Consider the following 8,638-nt stretch of genomic DNA (forward strand, 5'->3'; position numbering starts at 1 on the left):
CCGCACACACACACAAACACACACACACACACACACTGCTACTCCTTTCAGGCCAAGGTTGCTGCTTACAGACTAAAGTCTTCATTGTCTAAAGTGCCTTGAGAAGGGGTGGGGTGGAGGAACTATGTGTGTATGCAGGGGGTTCATCAATACACGATGTAATGCTTTCACCATTCTAGGCCGCTGTTGCAGGATGTGTGTTATAGTGTGTGACAGTGTGTGTGTATACACATACCAGAGACAGCAACTGCAGCAGAACTGTGCTCCCTCCTCCTTTCACAAACACTTGCATCATTTTGTCAGGAAGGAAAGGACCTGTCTCCTTTTCTCTCCGCTCCTCTGACACCTCACAGACATCTGAGGGTATAGCGAAGGGTTTGATGATGCCGCTCTTGAAAGCCAGAACCTGTCTGTATGGAATGACAGGCGGTAATAACCCAGCAAATGACCTAATACCTCCATGTGTCACAGTGGTGGACGAAGCATACTCTGTTTCTGTATTGTTCTTCTCACTCTTTCTTTTTTAGATCACAGAGTTGTCCCACCTGTCCCTCCTTGCAGTTTGATGTCTCCCTTCAATTAAGTGATCACTAAGTGGAGTGTTTTTGCTTTACTTACTAAAGCTTTGCTTTAGCCTGCCTGCCCTCGTCGGTTTCTGCTGGTTTCTTACCGTAATGTCACTTGTGCTTTAGTTAATGTACTCCACCATTCCCATTGTCTCTCTACTTGTTGTCCAATTACTAAATCTTACTACTTCAGAAATGTATCTGTCTTACCCGAGCCTTGGCACCACAGAGGCCCTGTACTATAGGGGTGCTTAGATTAAATTGTAGTACTTAGAAAACAAGTGACTTCTTGCCATTAAGTGTGACTCTCTCCTATACGTATTAGTAAAAAATAATAAGAAATCAACTTTGCCCCTTAACATGGATTTTATTTGTCAATTGAGAAAACCTTTAGGATAGTTAAATAATTCCTGAGTGAACATGTTGCCTTACATTATTATTATTATTATTATTATTATAATATTAATTCCAGAAAGTGGTGAAAGGACTTATCTACCTAGGGTTTAGTCTGGATCGACAACAGTTCATTTACTGGCAGCGCCGGATGTTCTACCAGATGTCCCTCACAATGCAAAACTTAGTGCGTTTCGAGAAACCACAACAAACTTCGAGTTAGCAAGCTATACGCTGAAAATGGCAAGTTTTGAAGAAAATGTGGATCGTGCAACAAGGCAGGTCTGCTTGGTTCTTCTGGGGAATGATTGTAAATATTTACAACTTACAATTCTGAAGTTTACAGCATTTACTCTCACTCTGGGATGTTTTGGCACCGATTGGCGGGGATTTGCTATTGACAAAATACACACAGCGATACACTGGTAAGAGCAAATTACGTTTAACCATGTGTCTAATGTAGCTAATTTAAATAGCTCACATTACTGTATTGTCTGAAAAGTTAACTTCATTTAATATTGTATGTGGCATTTTCTTTTGCGAGGTGCAAAAACAAGTTCCTTTCTGAAAACATTTTGTAAATCCACCATCGTTGCGGCCAAAACTTAGCGCCGCCCATGATGATTGTGATTGGTTTAAAGAAATGCAAACAACCCAGAGCATTTTTTTCAGAATTTTCAGTGTATGTGTGGAGGGGCCAGACCTTACTCTGCAGCACTGTGGAGTAAGGTCTAGCAATGCAAGACTACCTTGGGTTCAATATTTCCCTGGACTGTTGTAATAAAGAAGCTATTATGTTGGTATACTAAGTGGTGCAAGAAGTACTCTGATTATTTTCTTAAGTAAAAGTAGCAAAATCACAAGTGTAAAAATACTATAAGTAAAAGTCCTGCATTCAAACTTTACTAAAGTAAAAGTAGTATTATCAGCAAAGTGCCAAAAATCTAAGTACTCATTCTGCAGAATGGCTCCTTTCAGAAAGTCACATGAATATATATTGTATATTATATTACTGGATCATTTCTATGTAGGCCTAAGACATATTTAATGTTGTAGAGTAAAAAGTACAATTTGTCCCTACCAATGTCAAGGTGCGGCTGAATTGTCCCCACAACATACTGTTTTTATTGAATAACTTGTTTAAAAATTGTATAATTTTACTGTCATCCTTAACGCCAAAAAAACATCTGAGTTAAGCTAAGTATCGGTTCTTTTGCAAAGTTGCCTTTCCTCAGGGAAGCCATGCTGTAGGTTTGAGTGTTTATAAAAAAATGCATTAAAAACAGCTGTCAGAGATGCAGTGGTGCTTTGAAGAGTGCATGTACAGTGCTGTAAAGCATCTTTTGTTAACATGGGCGTAAGGAACAGATTTTGTCATTTACATTAAAAAAAAAAGAAGATCAACACAGATAGGACAGCAATTCAAAGTCCTGCATTACAGTACATTAAGTACATTCATTACAACAACACTTGCATAAGTTGTCATAGTGCTTGAGCTACTCAACTCAACTAAATATGTAAGCTATCAGGAGATTGGTCAAAATATTCTGTCAAAGGCTAAAGTCAGTTGAGTTGGGTGTCTGAGATTATACACACTAACCCTGACTGGAGTGTTGCAGCTCTCTTTGCCTGTGAGATGCAGATTAGAAGTGACCAGTGGTAACATCAGAGAGCGGCGCCTGCCTCGTGTTTGTCAGTGAAACATGCGTCCAGACACATCTGCAAGCAGTTGACTGGGCCTTTTCCTGCCGCTCTGTTCCTGAGAGGTCTGGAAGGGTGACACGCTGATGCTGACCTTATTGTGCCCCGCCTGTCACTTAACCTTCATGTTAGATGTCAGCTCCCCTGCCGCCGCCATTCAATCGCCCCAACCCTGACACCAAACACGACGCACGCTCAGTTTAAAGTTGTGACCTCGAACTTGTGGAAGAGAAGGGAAACAGCCACCAAGCCAAAAAGCCTTTTAAATGTTTCCATCTACTGTGTTGAAAGCTAGAATCTCTGTATATGTTCAAACAAATAGTCTTGTGTTGGATAATTTATACGGAGCACTAGAAAAGATACATGATAGGCAGTTACATAGGGAAAAAAACTTGTATATGACATCGAATTAAGAGCATCAAGTTCACCTCTCTTAAAATACATATTGGGCAGTAAGTAACCCAACTGTATGTCCATGCCTATACTAAAATGACACCAACTCATAAAGGTGAATCTGAAACCCTGAAAACAACCAATTTCTCACCCAAAGCGTTTATGATCCGCAGCCTTCGAAAAAACATTGGTCCCTGTGATAAACTGTTTTAAAAAGTTTACATTTTCTCTGCCTCTGGAGCCCTAGAAACACAAGTTTGCACTGTATAAATCTGTCAGGGCTGCAGAGTTGAGCATATACAGAGTCTTGATTTACTCATTCCAGATGGGAGATTACAGGACTGTGGTGAAGCACTGGAGCATCACACACACTACTCCATCCATCCACTCTCCTGCTGCCCTTTGATGGAGATCCCTCTTGTCTTGGCAGTGAACATCATGAGATTTCTAACAAACAAACAAAAGCACAAAAGAACTTTAAACGTTGGCTTTCTGGGGAGGTACGGTGCAAACAATGAAACACATTTGTGACACTGTTTTTCAGACACTGTATCTGGAACAAATAATATATGAGCTTGCAGAAACAAATCCAGCACATGATACCCTGAGCATGTGTCAGATTGTGAATATATGAGGATTCCCCATTGGTTCAGCACAATAAGACATTGTTAATTATGTATTCAGACATTTCTCCACAGTTGTCTCCTGGGTGAACTTATAATTTTCAAAAACAAAGGACTTACACAGAGGAAGCTGGAGAGCGCTCATTATGAGACAGTCCACTTTGGTGAGATCTGTGTGTATGTGTATGTTATGCGTGTGTGTGTGTGCGTGTGTGTGTGTGTGTGTGTGTGTGTGTGTGTGTGTGTGTGTGTGTGTGTGTGTGTGAGAGAGAGAGAGAGAGAGTCTGCAAGTGCTTATGTGTTGTAGGCAGCACACTTTTCTCCCTAAGGGCTTAGCCGGGGGTGCGTAAACAGTGATCCTACGGTGCTGGGTGGAACAATTCAGTGTCAGGGAAAAGGTCAGCTATCACTGCTTAGCTCCATCAGGTCAGAGAAAAACACAGAAAGAGAAGGAAAGAGCAGGCTAAAGTGGTGAGGGCCCGGAGAATATGTTTCCAATAGTCCCTCGTCAGGCTGTGTTAGCATCTGCGTCCAACACGTGCACCGGAGGGTTCATGACCCTCCACTTCCCCTTCCTTTGCTCTCCCCAGTGGGCAGAGCAGGCCTGCAAGGTCACCACAGAGCTGAATAGGGCACAGTGAGGCACAATATAAACTGACCCCCAGCAACCACCCTCCCCTAAATCCCCCCACACACCCCCTGGACATTTCCAGAGAGGAGAGGACCAGAGAGGTCCTACCCCATCCCTGCCAGGGTCACTGTCAGCCTGCAAAATCACACCAGCGCCTGAAGCATCAGGCTGTAGGGAGCAGAACAAGTGAGCTCATGGTGGAGCTTATGCCTTTGCCCAAACGCCTGTTCATCTGAGAAGCAAGTTTAAATCTAAAAGAGAAGGGTTTGGGCTGAAATTGGACGGGAACACATCTCCTATGCAGGATACTATCACTGGAGGCACCCTGTTGATCACACCGTAGCCAGTGGTACTGTCGGCCATGATCACTGTACACACAGGCCAAGCACGACTTAAACACAGACAGACCGCAGAGACCTTTATGCTGCTTCTACCTGCAGTAACACGACTCATGTGTGGCATTATAAGCCATAATAGAAAGTGATGGGCTTACAGAGAGGATAAGGATCATTTCAAAAATATTGTCTTTTTGGTTAGATAGTAAAATCTTGGAGTATTGAACTTCATGTTTTATTGTGGTTGAGGGGTACACTTAACATACACCACTGCAATTTATAATCAATATTAAATCACTGCTCTCAGCCGACACCACATTACTGATTAGGTGTGTGAACGTGTCTACCCGTGTAATACTTGAGGATTAAATGCATCAGGTCTCACCCACTTTATACATAATGATGTGCAAAGTACACAACTACAGTAAGCTCAGACAGATAAAAACATAGAACAAAAACTATTACACATTTCCATTATCTTATCTCTACAAGGCCCAATGATTGAGAGAAAGAGAAGAAGATAGACGAAGAAGAAGAAAACATTGTTGAGGATAAGGAAGCGATAAGTCAAACTGACCGAGAAACAATAATGAATACGTTGGTGAGTCATTTTACGTCACATCACAAGATGATTCAAAGAGCGGCAGTTAAATTATTATAATGGAAATAAAATATTGGTAGAAAGTCATGGTCATTTGTTCCATTTGGTAATGAAAAAAAAACAAAACATTTCATTTAGCAGAATGTATTCCTCCCTGTGTATGTTCTACTATCAGATTTTGTTTTTATCAGACTTTTGCAGTACTGTTTCATCATAAAAATAAAATAAAACATAAAAATCACAAGTTAGGTACAAAGAGCCCCAGATTCTTCCGCATGACAGAGGGAAAATAATTATTAATTAGGAAGGAGCGCTTCACTTAATTAGTTCTTTCGTTAAGGAAATAAAGGGAGAGAAACTCATCGAAATGCGTGGTTGAGTTTTCTAATGCATGACCATGAAAATAACAGGAGGGGGCTGGAGGAGGGGAAGAGGAAAAAGAGAAAGGAAAAACATCCCTGGCTAATTTAAATACAGTCTTATTAGTCTAATGACCAGAGTCTGTGATCACTACTCATCACCATTAATGCCACAACTCTCCCCTGCTCTGATTGCCCAAGGCTTAGCTTTTTCCCCTTAGCCCACATTCGGCTGGGGAACCAACGCGTTTTCCCTTCCGCTACACATAAAATGTGACATGAGGACACTAATGTATGTGGAAAAGGGACGGAAAGCAGGGATGTGAGACACTCTGCACTCCTCCTTTGGCGGTTAATGATATGACGTGCTGCACGGAAACCAAAAACTCCTCTCCTTTTAAAAGCCATCAGCTCTGAGGCATGTTTCTATTAAGAACACTCCTAAATGTTATAATAGGTGGCCCTAACGAGCTTTGGCCTCGCTCTCCTATCTGCCTTCCTCAACGACCATATTGGCTGCATGCTGATGCTTATCAAAATGATGAATGCAGCATTAAGTTCAAATGAGTTGGAAGATTGGAAAAAGGAGGAAAAGTCGTGTTTATCATTGCATGAATTGGTTCTGTTTTCTGCTTCACGTTGCACAAAGACTGCTTATTATTTTAACCACATTTTCAGATATCAGAAATCGTGTAATAAGACTATAATATACAAAAAAACAGGCTAGCCTTATGTGAATGCATTGGGAAATTGAGGAAAAAATCATTTTAGTGAGAGAAAGATACACAGAAAACAGAGAACAGAGAAACAACGGTGATTAGCTTGAAAAAGGAAGATGCTGGCTTTAAAATCTAAGTTGTAGAGTATACGCTTCACTTGGATACATCCAGTTTTCTGAATACTGTCCCTTCTTTGACCTTGCACACACACTACTTTATCACCTGCGTTTCCACTGATCATTATAAGTCTTTTTTTGAAAACATCCCAGAGTAGTGTCAATAGGAATCAATGCTTTTTGTAATCATGTTTTTCCATGAGCACAAATTCACTGCTCTAATATCAGGGAATGTATTCCTCATGATATATTTTATTATAAGCGATCGCCTTGCCAACAGCTTTATAACTCTTATACAGCCAATATGAAAGAGGTGTTTTCAAGGGCAAAACCCCAATGAAAGAAAACCTTGGTGATTATTATAAGAACAAATGAGGTCTGAAGTAATTTTAAGCCATGAAATAAAAGTCATGTCTCTTTGATGAATTCAAACATGTCACTTCTTCACATATTGGCAGCACATGACAAAACAAACAGGCCACCAAACATTAGGTGAAAACATGAAAGTCACACGTCTAATGCCCTGCGTCACCAGGCGTGATTCCACTCTGCCAGGCAGAGAAAAGAGCAAGCAGAAAGCAGGCAGCGTGTTAAATGACCTAGGGATGTGAATAACCTTGGTGACTGGGGAAGGCCAGCACTAATTAACGCGAGGCAGCCATGTTGGCTGTCGGGGCATCGTCACAGGGGCACAGTCCTTGGATTCTCCCCCATGGATGTCCTCGTCACTCCCCTGCTACTACCCCAATCAAGACCCCCAGGAGGATTGTTCACCCCCTCTCGCGCCAGTCTCAACCCCGCGCATGATAATGAGGGGGATGTTTGGGAGAGGAAAAGACTGACCCAAACTGTGTCAGTCAAATGTTAGCCCGCTAACACCACATCATTATTACTGTCACCTTACTTTACTACCACTCCATCGATGATTCAGCATTCTACTTTTGGAAATTAACACCTTGAGAGCCTGCACTGTAAAGCTGAGCTACAATATACATTCTATTAAGTATAAAATATATTTCCATGTTTAGGCATTAGGTATGGTAATGTTAAACAGTACGACCAATGGTATGACTTCTTACACACATAAAGAGTGGCTAGGCTAATTTCTCCTCAGCATGGGTGTTGGAAGTGAGAACAGCACCAAACATGTCTGTCAATCATTTATTGGGATTCTGACATCCCGCCTCAAAAATGTTGCCATACTATCACGGTATCAACAATCTGAATCCCCTTGCACATAGTTTAGCATTCTCCCAATGCCAGAGCACTGTGGAATTAATATTCATCGCTGGTAATTTATGGATTCATTTATCACCCACATCTTATTTGCTTCTCTTAATCGACCCTGGGGGTCTGACTATGGCCTTGGCTGGCCACCAGTGCTGGAGCTTTATTCCTCTTCACACAGGCCTAGTGTTAACGCCGCTGGCCAAGTTCACAGATTTGACTGACTGTGGACTTAATGCCGCTTGCCTTGTTTTCAGCACTTGTCCCTCCAGATTTGCCACCCTGGCTGCACAATTTCCTCCAATTCTAATTATTCATCAGCTCGTTATGCCTGTGCCTGGGCGCCTCCTCTAATTAGAGGCGACGCAGGGTTTGGTCCCAGGCTAGCCCCAAGTGAGGGAACCAGTTCAGAACCAGTCCGCGGCGTGCGCTCATGGAGGACTGGGTAACTGCCAGCCTCTCCAAGTGTACGGGGGAGAGGAAGGGCCTGTCTTGACAGTGTGATGTGACGTGCCTTCACAGTCTCTCTCTCTCTCTCTCTCTCTCTCTCTCTCTCTCTCTCTCTCACACACACACACACACACACACACAAACCATTCTGCTATGCCCCATATCTATATATCTATTAGCATAACCTCTAGATATTTATAAGAACCCTGGGACAATGGAATTTTTTTTGTCTCAGTTATGAACTGCCAGCGTAGTGTGAATCTTTTTTTTTTATTATGCCATGAAGCTGAGATGGTAATGCAGGGCAGCTGAGAACAGTGTCAGTGGGCAGGGTAGAAGAGCGTGAATTATTAAATCATTGTTCCCTAATTAACATCAGGCCTTAGACACAAAATAGCCTCTCGAGCTGAAAACAATTGAAATGTTCCATTATTATTAAAATGAACAATCTGAAAGATATGACACAAACAATGGCCTCCCATTCAGATAACAGAGACATATACTCCCATAACTGTCAATATCAA

General features: G+C 41.9%; 1 long non-coding RNA gene across 1 annotated transcript in view; it reads right to left on the bottom strand.

Moving 5' to 3' along the window:
• Positions 1–2,055: 2,055 nt before the first annotated feature.
• The window catches only part of LOC116035113, an 8,017-nt gene continuing 1,434 nt past the window's right edge, over positions 2,056–8,638 (bottom strand). The window contains exon 3 of the long non-coding RNA XR_004101270.2: positions 2,056–3,500. This is a non-coding gene — a long non-coding RNA (uncharacterized LOC116035113). The remainder of the gene's footprint in view (positions 3,501–8,638) is intronic.

Source organism: Sander lucioperca, chromosome 1, assembly GCF_008315115.2.
Source record: "Sander lucioperca isolate FBNREF2018 chromosome 1, SLUC_FBN_1.2, whole genome shotgun sequence".
NCBI classification, from domain to species: domain Eukaryota; kingdom Metazoa; phylum Chordata; class Actinopteri; order Perciformes; family Percidae; genus Sander; species Sander lucioperca.